Source organism: Pan troglodytes, chromosome 21 (assembly GCF_028858775.2).
Source record: "Pan troglodytes isolate AG18354 chromosome 21, NHGRI_mPanTro3-v2.0_pri, whole genome shotgun sequence".
NCBI classification, from domain to species: Eukaryota; Metazoa; Chordata; class Mammalia; order Primates; family Hominidae; genus Pan; species Pan troglodytes.
Window position 1 is genome coordinate 33,182,730 of NC_072419.2, and position 15,155 is coordinate 33,197,884.

Genomic DNA, 15,155 nt, shown 5'->3' on the forward strand with positions numbered 1-15,155 from the left:
AATCTTTCTCAGAAACTACTTTGTGTTGTGTGCGTTCCACTCACAGAGTTTAACCTTTCTTTTCATAGAGCAGTTTGGAAACACTCTGTTTGTAAAGTCTGCAAGGGGATATTTAGACCTCTTTGACGCCTTCGTTGGAAACGGGATTTCTTCATATACAGCTAGACACATGAATTCTCAGTAACTTCTTTGTGTTGTGTGTATTCAACTCACAGAGTTGAACCTTTCTTTAGACAGAGCAGATTTGAAACACTCTTTTTGTGGATTTTACAAGTGGAGATTTCAAGCGATTTGAGGCCAATTGTAGTAAAGGAAATATCCTCGTTTGAAAAGTAGACAGAATCATTCTCAGAAACTACTTTGTGATGTGTGCGTTCAACTCACAGAGTTTCACCTTTCTTTTCATAGAGCAGTTTGGAAACACTCTGTTTGTTATGTTTGCAAGAGGATATTTGGACCACTTTGAGGCCTTCGTTGGAAACGGGATTTCTCAGTATAATGCTAGACAGATGAATTTCCAGTAACTTCTTTGTGTTGTGTCTATTCAACTCACACAGTTGAACCTTCCTTTAGACAGAGCAGTTTGCAAACACTCTTTTTGTGGAATTTGCAGGTGGAGATTTCAAGCGATTTCAGGCCAATCTTTGAAACGGAAATATCTTTGTATAGAAACTAGACAGAATCATTCTCAGAAAATACTTTGTGTTGTGTGCCTTCGACTCACAGAGTTTAACCTTTCTTTTCATAGAGCAGTTTGGAAACACTCTGTTTGTTTAGTCTGCAAGGGGATATTTAGACCTCTTTGACGCCTTCGTTGGAAACGGGATTTCTTCATATACAGCTAGACACATGAATTCTCAGTAACTTCTTTGTGTTGTGTGTATTCAACTCACAGAGTTGAACCTTTCTTTAGACAGAGCAGATTTGCAACACTCTTTTTGTGGATTTTACAAGTGGAGATTTCAAGCGATTTGAGGCCAATTGTAGTAAAGGAAATATCCTCGTTTAAAAAGTAGACAGAATCATTCTCAGAAACTACTTTGTGATGTGTGGGTTCAACTCACAGAGTTTCACCTTTCTTTTCATAGAGCAGTTTGGAAACACTCTGTTTCTTAAGTTTGCAAGAGGATATTTGGACCACTTTGAGGCCTTCGTTGGAAACGGGATTTCTCAGTATAATGCTAGACAGATGAATTCCCAGTAACTTCTTTGTGTGGTGTCTATTCAACTCACAGAGCTGAACCTTCCTTTAGACAGAGCAGTTTGCAAACACTCTTTTTGTGGAATTTGCAAGTGGAGATTACAAGCGATTTCAGGCCAATCTTAGAAAGGGAATTACCTTTGTATAAAAACTAGACAGAATCTTTCTCAGAAACTACTTTGTGTTGTCTGCGTTCCACTCACAGAGTTTAACCTTTCTTTTCGTAGAGCAGTTTGGAAACACTCTGTTTGTTAAGTCTGCAAGGGGATATTTAGACCTCTTTGACGCCTTCGCTGGAAACGGGATTTCTTCATATACAGCTAGACACATGAATTCTCAGTAACTTCTTTGTGTTGTGTGTATTCAACTCACAGAGTTGAACCTTTCTTTAGACAGAGCAGATTTGAAACACTCTTTTTGTGGATTTTACAAGTGGAGATTTCAAGCGATTTGAGGCCAATTGTAGTAAAGGAAATATCCTCGTTTGAAAAGTAGACAGAATCATTCTCAGAAACTACTTTGTGATGTGTGCGTTCAACTCACAGAGTTTCACCTTTCTTTTCATAGAGCAGTTTGGAAACACTCTGTTTGTTATGTTTGCAAGAGAATATTTGGACCACTTTGAGGCCTTCGTTGGAAACGGGATTTCTCAGTATAATGCTAGACAGATGAATTTCCAGTAACTTCTTTGTGTTGTGTCTATTCAACTCACACAGTTGAACCTTCCTTTAGACAGAGCAGTTTGCAAACACTCTTTTTGTGGAATTTGCATGTGGAGATTTCAAGCGATTTCAGGCCAATCTTAGAAACGGAAATATCTTTGTATAGAAACTAGACAGAATCATTCTCAGAAACTACTTTGTGTTGTGTGCCTTCGACTCACAGAGTTTAACCTTTCTTTTCATAGAGCAGTTTGGAAACACTCTGTTTGTTTAGTCTGCAAGGGGATATTTAGGCCTCTTTGACGCCTTCGTTGGAAACGGGATTTCTTCATATACAGCTAGACACATGAATTCTCAGTAACTTCTTTGTGTTGTGTGTATTCAACTCACAGAGTTGAACCTTTCTTTAGACAGAGCAGATTTGCAACATTCTTTTTGTGGATTTTACAAGTGGAGATTTCAAGCGATTTGAGGCCAATTGTAGTAAAGGAAATATCCTCGTTTAAAAAGTAGACAGAATCATTCTCAGAAACTACTTTGTGATGTGTGGGTTCAACTCACAGAGTTTCACCTTTCTTTTCATAGAGCAGTTTGGAAACACTCTGTTTCTTAAGTTTGCAAGAGGATATTTGGACCACTTTGAGGCCTTCGTTGGAAACGGGATTTCTCAGTATAATCCTAGACAGATGAATTCCCAGTAACTTCTTTGTGTGGTGTCTATTCAACTCACAGAGCTGAACCTTCCTTTAGACAGAGCAGTTTGCAAACACTCTTTTTGTGGAATTTGCAAGTGGAGATTACAAGCGATTTCAGGCCAATCTTAGAAAGGGAATTACCTTTGTATAAAAACTAGACAGAATCTTTCTCAGAAACTACTTTGTGTTGTCTGCGTTCCACTCACAGAGTTTAACCTTTCTTTTCATAGAGCAGTTTGGAAACACTCTGCTTGTTAAGTCTGCAAGGGGATATTTAGACCTCTTTGACGCCTTCGTTGGAAACGGGATTTCTTCATATACAGCTAGACACATGAATTCTCAGTAACTTCTTTGTGTTGTGTGTATTCAACTCACAGAGTTGAACCTTTCTTTAGACAGAACAGATTTGAAACACTCTTTTTGTGAATTTTACAAGTGGAGATTTCAAGCGATTTGGGGCCAATTGTAGTAAAGGAAATATCCTCGTTTAAAAAGTAGACAGAATCATTCTCAGAAACTACTTTGTGATGTGTGCGTTCAACTCACAGAGTTTCATCTTTCTTTTCATAGAGCAGTTTGGAAACACTCTGTTTGTTAAGTTTGCAAGAGGATATTTGGACCACTTTGAGGCCTTCGTTGGAAACGGGATTTCTCAGTATAATGCTAGACAGATGAATTTCCAGTAACTTCTTTGTGTTGTGTCTATTCAACTCACACAGTTGAACCTTCCTTTAGACAGAGCAGTTTGCAAACACTCTTTTTGTTGAATTTGCAGGTTGAGATTTCAAGCGATTTCAGGCCAATCTTAGAAACGGAAATATCTTTGTATAGAAATTAGACAGAATCATTCTCAGAAACTACTTTGTGTTGTGTGCCTTCGACTCACAGAGTTTAACCTTTCTTTTCATAGAGCAGTTTGGAAACACTCTGTTTGTTTAGTCTGCAAGGGGATATTCAGACCTCTTTGACGCCTTCGTTGGAAATGGGATTTCTTCATATACAGCTAGACACATGAATTCTCAGTAACTTCTTTGTGTTGTGTGTATTCAACTCACAGAGTTGAACCTTTCTTTAGACAGAGCAGATTTGCAACACTCTTTTTGTGGATTTTACAAGTGGAGATTTCAAGCGATTTGAGGCCAATTGTAGTAAAGGAAATATCCTCGTTTAAAAAGTAGACAGAATCATTCTCAGAAACGACTTTGTGATGTGTGGGTTCAACTCACAGAGTTTCACCTTTCTTTTCATAGAGCAGTTTGGAAACACTCTGTTTCTTAAGTTTGCAAGAGGATATTTGGACCACTTTGAGGCCTTCGTTGGAAACGGGATTTCTCAGTATAATGCTAGACAGATGAATTCCCAGTAACTTCTTTGTGTTGTGTCTATTCAACTCGCAGAGCTGAACCTTCCTTTAGACAGAGCAGTTTGCAAACACTCTTTTTGTGGAATTTGCAAGTGGAGATTACAAGCGATTTCAGGCCAATCTTAGAAAGGGAATTACCTTTGTATAAAAACTAGACAGAATCTTTCTCAGAAACTACTTTGTGTTGTCTGCGTTCCACTCACAGAGTTTAACCTTTCTTTTCATAGAGCAGTTGGAAACACTCTGATGTTAAGTCTGCAAGGGGATATTTAGACCTCTTTGACGCCTTCGTTGGAAACGGGATTTCTTCATATACAGCTAGACACATGAATTCTCAGTAACTACTTTGTGTTGTGTGTATTCAACTCACAGAGTTGAACCTTTCTTTAGACAGAGCAGATTTGAAACACTCTTTTTGTGGATTTTACAAGTGGAGATTTCAAGCGATTTGAGGCCAATTGTAGTAAAGGAAATATCCTCGTTTAAAAAGTAGACAGAATCATTCTCAGAAACTACTTTGTGACGTGTGAGTTCAACTCACAGAGTTTCACCTTTCTTTTCATAGAGCAGTTTGGAAACACTCTGTTTGTTAAGTTTGCAAGAGGATATTTGGACCACTTTGAGGCCTTCGTTGGAAACGGGATTTCTCAGTATAATGCTAGACAGATGAATTTCCAGTAACTTCTTTGTGTTGTGTCTATTCAACTCACACAGTTGAACCTTCCTTTAGACAGAGCAGTTTGCAAACACTCTTTTTGTGGAATTTGCAGGTGGCGATTTCAAGCGATTTCAGGCCAATCTTAGAAACGGAAATATCTTTGTATAGAAACTAGACAGAATCATTCTCAGAAACTACTTTGTGTTGTGTGCCTTCGACTCACAGAGTTTAACCTTTCTTTTCATAGAGCAGTTTGGAAACACTCTGTTTGTTTAGTCTGCAAGGGGATATTTAGAACTCTTTGACGCCTTCGTTGGAGACGGGATTTTTTCATATACAGCTAGACACATGAATTCTCAGTAACTTCTTTGTGTTGTGTGTATTCATCTCACAGAGTTGAACCTTTCTTTAGACAGAGCAGATTTGAAACACTCTTTTTGTGGATTTTACAAGTGGAGATTTCAAGCGATTTGAGGCCAATTGTAGTAAAGGAAATATCCTCGTTTAAAAAGTAGACAGAATCATTCTCAGAAACTACTTTGTGATGTGTGGGTTCAACTCACAGAGTTTCACCTTTCTTTTCAAAAAGCAGTTTGGAAACACTCTGTTTCTTAAGTTTGCAAGAGGATATTTGGACCACTTTGAGGCCTTCGTTGGAAACGGGATTTCTCAGTATAATGCAAGACAGATGAATTCCCAGTAACTTCTTTGTGTTGTGTCTATTCAACTCACAGAGCTGAACCTTCCTTTAGACAGAGCAGTTTGCAAACACTCTTTTTGTGGAATTTGCAATTGGAGATAACAAGCGATTTCAGGCCAATCTTAGAAAGGGAATTATCTTTGTATAAAAACTAGACAGAATCTTTCTCAGAAACTACTTTGTGTTCTGTGCATTCCACTCACAGAGTTTAACCTTTCTTTTCATAGAGCAGTTTGGAAACACTCTGTTTGTTAAGTCTGCAAGGGGATATTTAGACCTCTTTGACGCCTTCGTTGGAAACGGGATTTCTTCATATACAGCTAGACACATGAATTCTCAGTAACTTCTTTGTGTTGTGTGTATTCAACTCACAGAGTTGAACCTTTCTTTAGACAGAGCAGATTTGAAACACTCTTTTTGTGGATTTTACAAGTGGAGATTTCAAGCGATTTGAGGCCAATTGTAGTAAAGGAAATATCCTCGTTTAAAAAGTAGACAGAATCATTCTCAGAAACTACTTTGTTACGTGTGGGTTCAACTGACAGAGTTTCACCTTTCTTTTCATAGAGCAGTTTGGAAACACTCTGTTTGTTAAGTTTGCAAGAGGATATTTGGACCACTTTGAGCCCTTCGTTGGAAACGGGATTTCTCAGTATAATGCTAGACAGATGAATTCCCAGTAACTTCTTTGTGTTGTGTCTATTCAACTCACAGAGCTGAACCTTCCTTTAGACAGAGTAGTTTGCAAACACTCTTTTTGTGGAATTTGCAAGTGGAGATTACAAGCGATTTCAGGCCAATCTTAGAAACGGAATTACCTTTGTATAAAAACTAGACAGAATCTTTCTTAGAAACTACTTTGTGTTGTCTGCGTTCCACTCACAGAGTTTAACCTTTCTTTTCATAGAGCAGTTTGGAAACATTCTGTTTGTTAAGTTTGCAAGGGGACATTTAGACCTCTTTGACGCCTTCGTTGGAAACGGGATTTCTTCATATACAGCTAGACACATGAATTCTCAGTAACTTCTTTGTGTTGTGTGTATTCAACTCACAGAGTTGAACCTTTCTTTAGACAGAGCAGATTTGAAACACTCTTTTTGTGGATTTTACAAGTGGAGATTTCAAGCGATTTGAGGCCAATTGTAGTAAAGGAAATATCCTCGTTTAAAAAGTAGACAGAATCATTCTCAGAAACTACTTTGTGATGTGTGCGTTCAACTCACAGAGTTTCACCTTTCTTTTCATAGAGCAGTTTGGAAACACTCTGTTTGCTAAGTTTGCAAGAGGATATTTGGACCAGTTTGAGGCCTTCGTTGGAAACGGGATTTCTCAGTATAATGCTAGACAGATGAATTTCCAGTAACTTCTTTGTGTTGTGTCTATTCAACTCACACAGTTGAACCTTCCTTTAGACAGAGCAGTTTGCAAACACTCTTTTTGCGGAATTTGCAGGTGGAGATTTCAAGCGATTTCAGGCCAATCTTAGAAACGGAAATATCTTTGTATAGAAATTAGACAGAATCATTCTCAGAAACTACTTTGTGTTGTGTGCCTTCGACTCACAGAGTTTAACCTTTCTTTTCATAGAGCAGTTTGGAAACACTCTGTTTGTTTAGTCTGCAAGGGGATATTCAGACCTCTTTGACGCCTTCGTTGGAAATGGGATTTCTTCATATACAGCTAGACACATGAATTCTCAGTAACTTCTTTGTGTTGTGTGTATTCAACTCACAGAGTTGAACCTTTCTTTAGACAGAGCAGATTTGCAACACTCTTTTTGTGGATTTTACAAGTGGAGATTTCAAGCGATTTGAGGCCAATTGTAGTAAAGGAAATATCCTCGTTTAAAAAGTAGACAGAATCATTCTCAGAAACTACTTTGTGATGTGTGGGTTCAACTCACAGAGTTTCACCTTTCTTTTCATAGAGCAGTTTGGAAACACTCTGTTTCTTAAGTTTGCAAGAGGATATTTGGACCACTTTGAGGCCTTCGTTGGAAACGGGATTTCTCAGTATAATGCTAGACAGATGAATTCCCAGTAACTTCTTTGTGTTGTGTCTATTCAACTCACAGAGCTGAACCTTCCTTTAGACAGAGCAGTTTGCAAACACTCTTTTTGTGGAATTTGCAAGTGGAGATTACAAGCGATTTCAGGCCAATCTTAGAAAGGGAATTACCTTTGTATAAAAACTAGACAGAATCTTTCTCAGAAACTACTTTGTGTTGTCTGCGTTCCACTCACAGAGTTTAACCTTTCTTTTCATAGAGCAGTTGGAAACACTCTGATGTTAAGTCTGCAAGGGGATATTTAGACCTCTTTGACGCCTTCGTTGGAAACGGGATTTCTTCATATACAGCTAGACACATGAATTCTCAGTAACTACTTTGTGTTGTGTGTATTCAACTCACAGAGTTGAACCTTTCTTTAGACAGAGCAGATTTGAAACACTCTTTTTGTGGATTTTACAAGTGGAGATTTCAAGCGATTTGAGGCCAATTGTAGTAAAGGAAATATCCTCGTTTAAAAAGTAGACAGAATCATTCTCAGAAACTACTTTGTGACGTGTGAGTTCAACTCACAGAGTTTCACCTTTCTTTTCATAGAGCAGTTTGGAAACACTCTGTTTGTTAAGTTTGCAAGAGGATATTTGGACCACTTTGAGGCCTTCGTTGGAAACGGGATTTCTCAGTATAATGCTAGACAGATGAATTTCCAGTAACTTCTTTGTGTTGTGTCTATTCAACTCACACAGTTGAACCTTCCTTTAGACAGAGCAGTTTGCAAACACTCTTTTTGTGGAATTTGCAGGTGGAGATTTCAAGCGATTTCAGGCCAATCTTAGAAACGGAAATATCTTTGTATAGAAACTAGACAGAATCATTCTCAGAAACTACTTTGTGTTGTGTGCCTTCGACTCACAGAGTTTAACCTTTCTTTTCATAGAGCAGTTTGGAAACACTCTGTTTGTTTAGTCTGCAAGGGGATATTTAGAACTCTTTGACGCCTTCGTTGGAGACGGGATTTTTTCATATACAGCTAGACACATGAATTCTCAGTAACTTCTTTGTGTTGTGTGTATTCAACTCACAGAGTTGAACCTTTCCTTAGACAGAGCAGATTTGAAACACTCTTTTTGTGGATTTTACAAGTGGAGATTTCAAGCGATTTGAGGCCAATTGTAGTAAAGGAAATATCCTCGTTTAAAAAGTAGACAGAATCATTCTCAGAAACTACTTTGTGATGTGTGGGTTCAACTCACAGAGTTTCACCTTTCTTTTCATAGAGCAGTTTGGAAACACTCTGTTTCTTAAGTTTGCAAGAGGATATTTGGACCACTTTGAGGCCTTCGTTGGAAACGGGATTTCTCAGTATAATGCTAGACAGATGAATTCCCAGTAACTTCTTTGTGTTGTGTCTATTCAACTCACAGAGCTGAACCTTCCTTTAGACAGAGCAGTTTGCAAACACTCTTTTTGTGGAATTTGCAAGTGGAGATTACAAGCGATTTCAGGCCAATCTTAGAAAGGGAATTACCTTTGTATAAAAACTAGACAGAATCTTTCTCAGAAACTACTTTGTGTTGTCTGCGTTCCACTCACAGAGTTTAACCTTTCTTTTCATAGAGCAGTTGGAAACACTCTGATGTTAAGTCTGCAAGGGGATATTTAGACCTCTTTGACGCCTTCGTTGGAAACGGGATTTCTTCATATACAGCTAGACACATGAATTCTCAGTAACTACTTTGTGTTGTGTGTATTCAACTCACAGAGTTGAACCTTTCTTTAGACAGAGCAGATTTGAAACACTCTTTTTGTGGATTTTACAAGTGGAGATTTCAAGCGATTTGAGGCCAATTGTAGTAAAGGAAATATCCTCGTTTAAAAAGTAGACAGAATCATTCTCAGAAACTACTTTGTGACGTGTGAGTTCAACTCACAGAGTTTCACCTTTCTTTTCATAGAGCAGTTTGGAAACACTCTGTTTGTTAAGTTTGCAAGAGGATATTTGGACCACTTTGAGGCCTTCGTTGGAAACGGGATTTCTCAGTATAATGCTAGACAGATGAATTTCCAGTAACTTCTTTGTGTTGTGTCTATTCAACTCACACAGTTGAACCTTCCTTTAGACAGAGCAGTTTGCAAACACTCTTTTTGTGGAATTTGCAGGTGGAGATTTCAAGCGATTTCAGGCCAATCTTAGAAACGGAAATATCTTTGTATAGAAACTAGACAGAATCATTCTCAGAAACTACTTTGTGTTGTGTGCCTTCGACTCACAGAGTTTAACCTTTCTTTTCATAGAGCAGTTTGGAAACACTCTGTTTGTTTAGTCTGCAAGGGGATATTTAGAACTCTTTGACGCCTTCGTTGGAGACGGGATTTTTTCATATACAGCTAGACACATGAATTCTCAGTAACTTCTTTGTGTTGTGTGTATTCAACTCACAGAGTTGAACCTTTCCTTAGACAGAGCAGATTTGAAACACTCTTTTTGTGGATTTTACAAGTGGAGATTTCAAGCGATTTGAGGCCAATTGTAGTAAAGGAAATATCCTCGTTTAAAAAGTAGACAGAATCATTCTCAGAAACTACTTTGTGATGTGTGGGTTCAACTCACAGAGTTTCACCTTTCTTTTCATAGAGCAGTTTGGAAACACTCTGTTTCTTAAGTTTGCAAGAGGATATTTGGACCACTTTGAGGCCTTCGTTGGAAACGGGATTTCTCAGTATAATGCAAGACAGATGAATTCCCAGTAACTTCTTTGTGTTGTGTCTATTCAACTCACAGAGCTGAACCTTCCTTTAGACAGAGCAGTTTGCAAACACTCTTTTTGTGGAATTTGCAAGTGGAGATTACAAGCGATTTCAGGCCAATCTTAGAAAGGGAATTATCTTTGTATAAAAACTAGACAGAATCTTTCTCAGAAACTACTTTGTGTTGTGTGCATTCCACTCACAGAGTTTAACCTTTCTTTTCATAGAGCAGTTTGGAAACACTCTGTTTGTTAAGTCTGCAAGGGGATATTTAGACCTCTTTGACGCCTTCGTTGGAAACGGGATTTCTTCATATACAGCTAGACACATGAATTCTCAGTAACTTCTTTGTGTTGTGTGTATTCAACTCACAGAGTTGAACCTTTCTTTAGACAGAGCAGATTTGAAACACTCTTTTTGTGGATTTTACAAGTGGAGATTTCAAGCGATTTGAGGCCAATTGTAGTAAAGGAAATATCCTCGTTTAAAAAGTAGACAGAATCATTCTCAGAAACTACTTTGTGACGTGTGGGTTCAACTGACAGAGTTTCACCTTTCTTTTCATAGAGCAGTTTGGAAACACTCTGTTTGTTAAGTTTGCAAGAGGATATTTGGACCACCTTGAGGCCTTCGTTGGAAACGGGATTTCTCAGTATAATGCTAGACAGATGAATTCCCAGTAACTTCTTTGTGTTGTGTCTATTCAACTCACAGAGCTGAACCTTCCTTTAGACAGAGTAGTTTGCAAACACTCTTTTTGTGGAATTTGCAAATGGAGATTACAAGCGATTTCAGGCCAATCTTAGAAACGGAATTACCTTTGTATAAAAACTAGACAGAATCTTTCTCAGAAACTACTTTGTGTTGTCTGCGTTCCACTCACAGAGTTTAACCTTTCTTTTCATAGAGCAGTTTGGAAACATTCTGTTTGTTAAGTTTGCAAGGGGACATTTAGACCTCTTTGACGCCTTCGTTGGAAACGGGATTTCTTCATATACAGCTAGACACATGAATTCTCAGTAACTTCTTTGTGTTGTGTGTATTCAACTCACAGAGTTGAACCTTTCTTTAGACAGAGCAGATTTGAAACACTCTTTTTGTGGATTTTACAAGTGGAGATTTCAAGCGATTTGAGGCCAATTGTAGTAAAGGAAATATCCTCGTTTAAAAAGTAGACAGAATCATTCTCAGAAACTACTTTGTGATGTGTGCGTTCAACTCACAGAGTTTCACCTTTCTTTTCATAGAGCAGTTTGGAAACACTCTGTTTGCTAAGTTTGCAAGAGGATATTTGGACCAGTTTGAGGCCTTCGTTGGAAACGGGATTTCTCAGTATAATGCTAGACAGATGAATTTCCAGTAACTTCTTTGTGTTGTGTCTATTCAACTCACACAGTTGAACCTTCCTTTAGACAGAGCAGTTTGCAAACACTCTTTTTGTGGAATTTGCAGGTGGAGATTTCAAGCGATTTCAGGCCAATCTTAGAAACGGAAATATCTTTGTATAGAAATTAGACAGAATCATTCTCAGAAACTACTTTGTGTTGTGTGCCTTCGACTCACAGAGTTTAACCTTTCTTTTCATAGAGCAGTTTGGAAACACTCTGTTTGTTTAGTCTGCAAGGGGATATTCAGACCTCTTTGACGCCTTCGTTGGAAATGGGATTTCTTCATATACAGCTAGACACATGAATTCTCAGTAACTTCTTTGTGTTGTGTGTATTCAACTCACAGAGTTGAACCTTTCTTTAGACAGAGCAGATTTGCAACACTCTTTTTGTGGATTTTACAAGTGGAGATTTCAAGCGATTTGAGGCCAATTGTAGTAAAGGAAATATCCTCGTTTAAAAAGTAGACAGAATCATTCTCAGAAACTACTTTGTGATGTGTGGGTTCAACTCACAGAGTTTCACCTTTCTTTTCATAGAGCAGTTTGGAAACACTCTGTTTCTTAAGTTTGCAAGAGGATATTTGGACCACTTTGAGGCCTTCGTTGGAAACGGGATTTCTCAGTATAATGCTAGACAGATGAATTCCCAGTAACTTCTTTGTGTTGTGTCTATTCAACTCACAGAGCTGAACCTTCCTTTAGACAGAGCAGTTTGCAAACACTCTTTTTGTGGAATTTGCAAGTGGAGATTACAAGCGATTTCAGGCCAATCTTAGAAAGGGAATTACCTTTGTATAAAAACTAGACAGAATCTTTCTCAGAAACTACTTTGTGTTGTCTGCGTTCCACTCACAGAGTTTAACCTTTCTTTTCATAGAGCAGTTGGAAACACTCTGATGTTAAGTCTGCAAGGGGATATTTAGACCTCTTTGACGCCTTCGTTGGAAACGGGATTTCTTCATATACAGCTAGACACATGAATTCTCAGTAACTACTTTGTGTTGTGTGTATTCAACTCACAGAGTTGAACCTTTCTTTAGACAGAGCAGATTTGAAACACTCTTTTTGTGGATTTTACAAGTGGAGATTTCAAGCGATTTGAGGCCAATTGTAGTAAAGGAAATATCCTCGTTTAAAAAGTAGACAGAATCATTCTCAGAAACTACTTTGTGACGTGTGAGTTCAACTCACAGAGTTTCACCTTTCTTTTCATAGAGCAGTTTGGAAACACTCTGTTTGTTAAGTTTGCAAGAGGATATTTGGACCAGTTTGAGGCCTTCGTTGGAAACGGGGTTTCTCAGTATAATGCTAGACAGATGAATTTCCAGTAACTTCTTTGTGTTGTGTCTATTCAACTCACACAGTTGAACCTTCCTTTAGACAGAGCAGTTTGCAAACACTCTTTTTGTGGAATTTGCAGGTGGAGATTTCAAGCGATTTCAGGCCAATCTTAGAAACGGAAATATCTTTGTATAGAAACTAGACAGAATCATTCTCAGAAACTACTTTGTGTTGTGTGCCTTCGACTCACAGAGTTTAACCTTTCTTTTCATAGAGCAGTTTGGAAACACTCTGTTTGTTTAGTCTGCAAGGGGATATTTAGAACTCTTTGACGCCTTCGTTGGAGACGGGATTTTTTCATATACAGCTAGACACATGAATTCTCAGTAACTTCTTTGTGTTGTGTGTATTCAACTCACAGAGTTGAACCTTTCCTTAGACAGAGCAGATTTGAAACACTCTTTTTGTGGATTTTACAAGTGGAGATTTCAAGCGATTTGAGGCCAATTGTAGTAAAGGAAATATCCTCGTTTAAAAAGTAGACAGAATCATTCTCAGAAACTACTTTGTGATGTGTGGGTTCAACTCACAGAGTTTCACCTTTCTTTTCATAGAGCAGTTTGGAAACACTCTGTTTCTTAAGTTTGCAAGAGGATATTTGGACCACTTTGAGGCCTTCGTTGGAAACGGGATTTCTCAGTATAATGCAAGACAGATGAATTCCCAGTAACTTCTTTGTGTTGTGTCTATTCAACTCACAGAGCTGAACCTTCCTTTAGACAGAGCAGTTTGCAAACACTCTTTTTGTGGAATTTGCAAGTGGAGATAACAAGCGATTTCAGGCCAATCTTAGAAAGGGAATTATCTTTGTATAAAAACTAGACAGAATCTTTCTCAGAAACTACTTTGTGTTGTGTGCATTCCACTCACAGAGTTTAACCTTTCTTTTCATAGAGCAGTTTGGAAACACTCTGTTTGTTAAGTCTGCAAGGGGATATTTAGACCTCTTTGACGCCTTCGTTGGAAACGGGATTTCTTCATATACAGCTAGACACATGAATTCTCAGTAACTTCTTTGTGTTGTGTGTATTCAACTCACAGAGTTGAACCTTTCTTTAGACAGAGCAGATTTGAAACATTCTTTTTGTGGATTTTACAAGTGGAGATTTCAAGCGATTTGAGGCCAATTGTAGTAAAGGAAATATCCTCGTTTAAAAAGTAGACAGAATCATTCTCAGAAACTACTTTGTGACGTGTGGGTTCAACTGACAGAGTTTCACCTTTCTTTTCATAGAGCAGTTTGGAAACACTCTGTTTGTTAAGTTTGCAAGAGGATATTTGGACCACTTTGAGGCCTTCGTTGGAAACGGGATTTCTCAGTATAATGCTAGACAGATGAATTCCCAGTAACTTCTTTGTGTTGTGTCTATTCAACTCACAGAGCTGAACCTTCCTTTAGACAGAGTAGTTTGCAAACACTCTTTTTGTGGAATTTGCAAGTGGAGATTACAAGCGATTTCAGGCCAATCTTAGAAACGGAATTACCTTTGTATAAAAACTAGACAGAATCTTTCTCAGAAACTACTTTGTGTTGTCTGCGTTCCACTCACAGAGTTTAACCTTTCTTTTCATAGAGCAGTTTGGAAACATTCTGTTTGTTAAGTTTGCAAGGGGACATTTAGACCTCTTTGACGCCTTCGTTGGAAACGGGATTTCTTCATATACAGCTAGACACATGAATTCTCAGTAACTTCTTTGTGTTGTGTGTATTCAACTCACAGAGTTGAACCTTTCTTTAGACAGAGCAGATTTGAAACACTCTTTTTGTGGATTTTACAAGTGGAGATTTCAAGCGATTTGAGGCCAATTGTAGTAAAGGAAATATCCTCGTTTAAAAAGTAGACAGAATCATTCTCAGAAACTACTTTGTGATGTGTGCGTTCAACTCACAGAGTTTCACCTTTCTTTTCATAGAGCAGTTTGGAAACACTCTGTTTGCTAAGTTTGCAAGAGGATATTTGGACCAGTTTGAGGCCTTCGTTGGAAACGGGATTTCTCAGTATAATGCTAGACAGATGAATTTCCAGTAACTTCTTTGTGTTGTGTCTATTCAACTCACACAGTTGAACCTTCCTTTAGACAGAGCAGTTTGCAAACACTCTTTTTGTGGAATTTGCAGGTGGAGATTTCAAGCGATTTCAGGCCAATCTTAGAAACGGAAATATCTTTGTATAGAAATTAGACAGAATCATTCTCAGAAACCACTTTGTGTTGTGTGCCTTCGACTCACAGAGTTTAACCTTTCTTTTCATAGAGCAGTTTGGAAACACTCTGTTTGTTTAGTCTGCAAGGGGATATTCAGACCTCTTTGACGCCTTCGTTGGAAATGGGATTTCTTCATATACAGCTAGACACATGAATTCTCAGTAACTTCTTTGTGTTGTGTGTA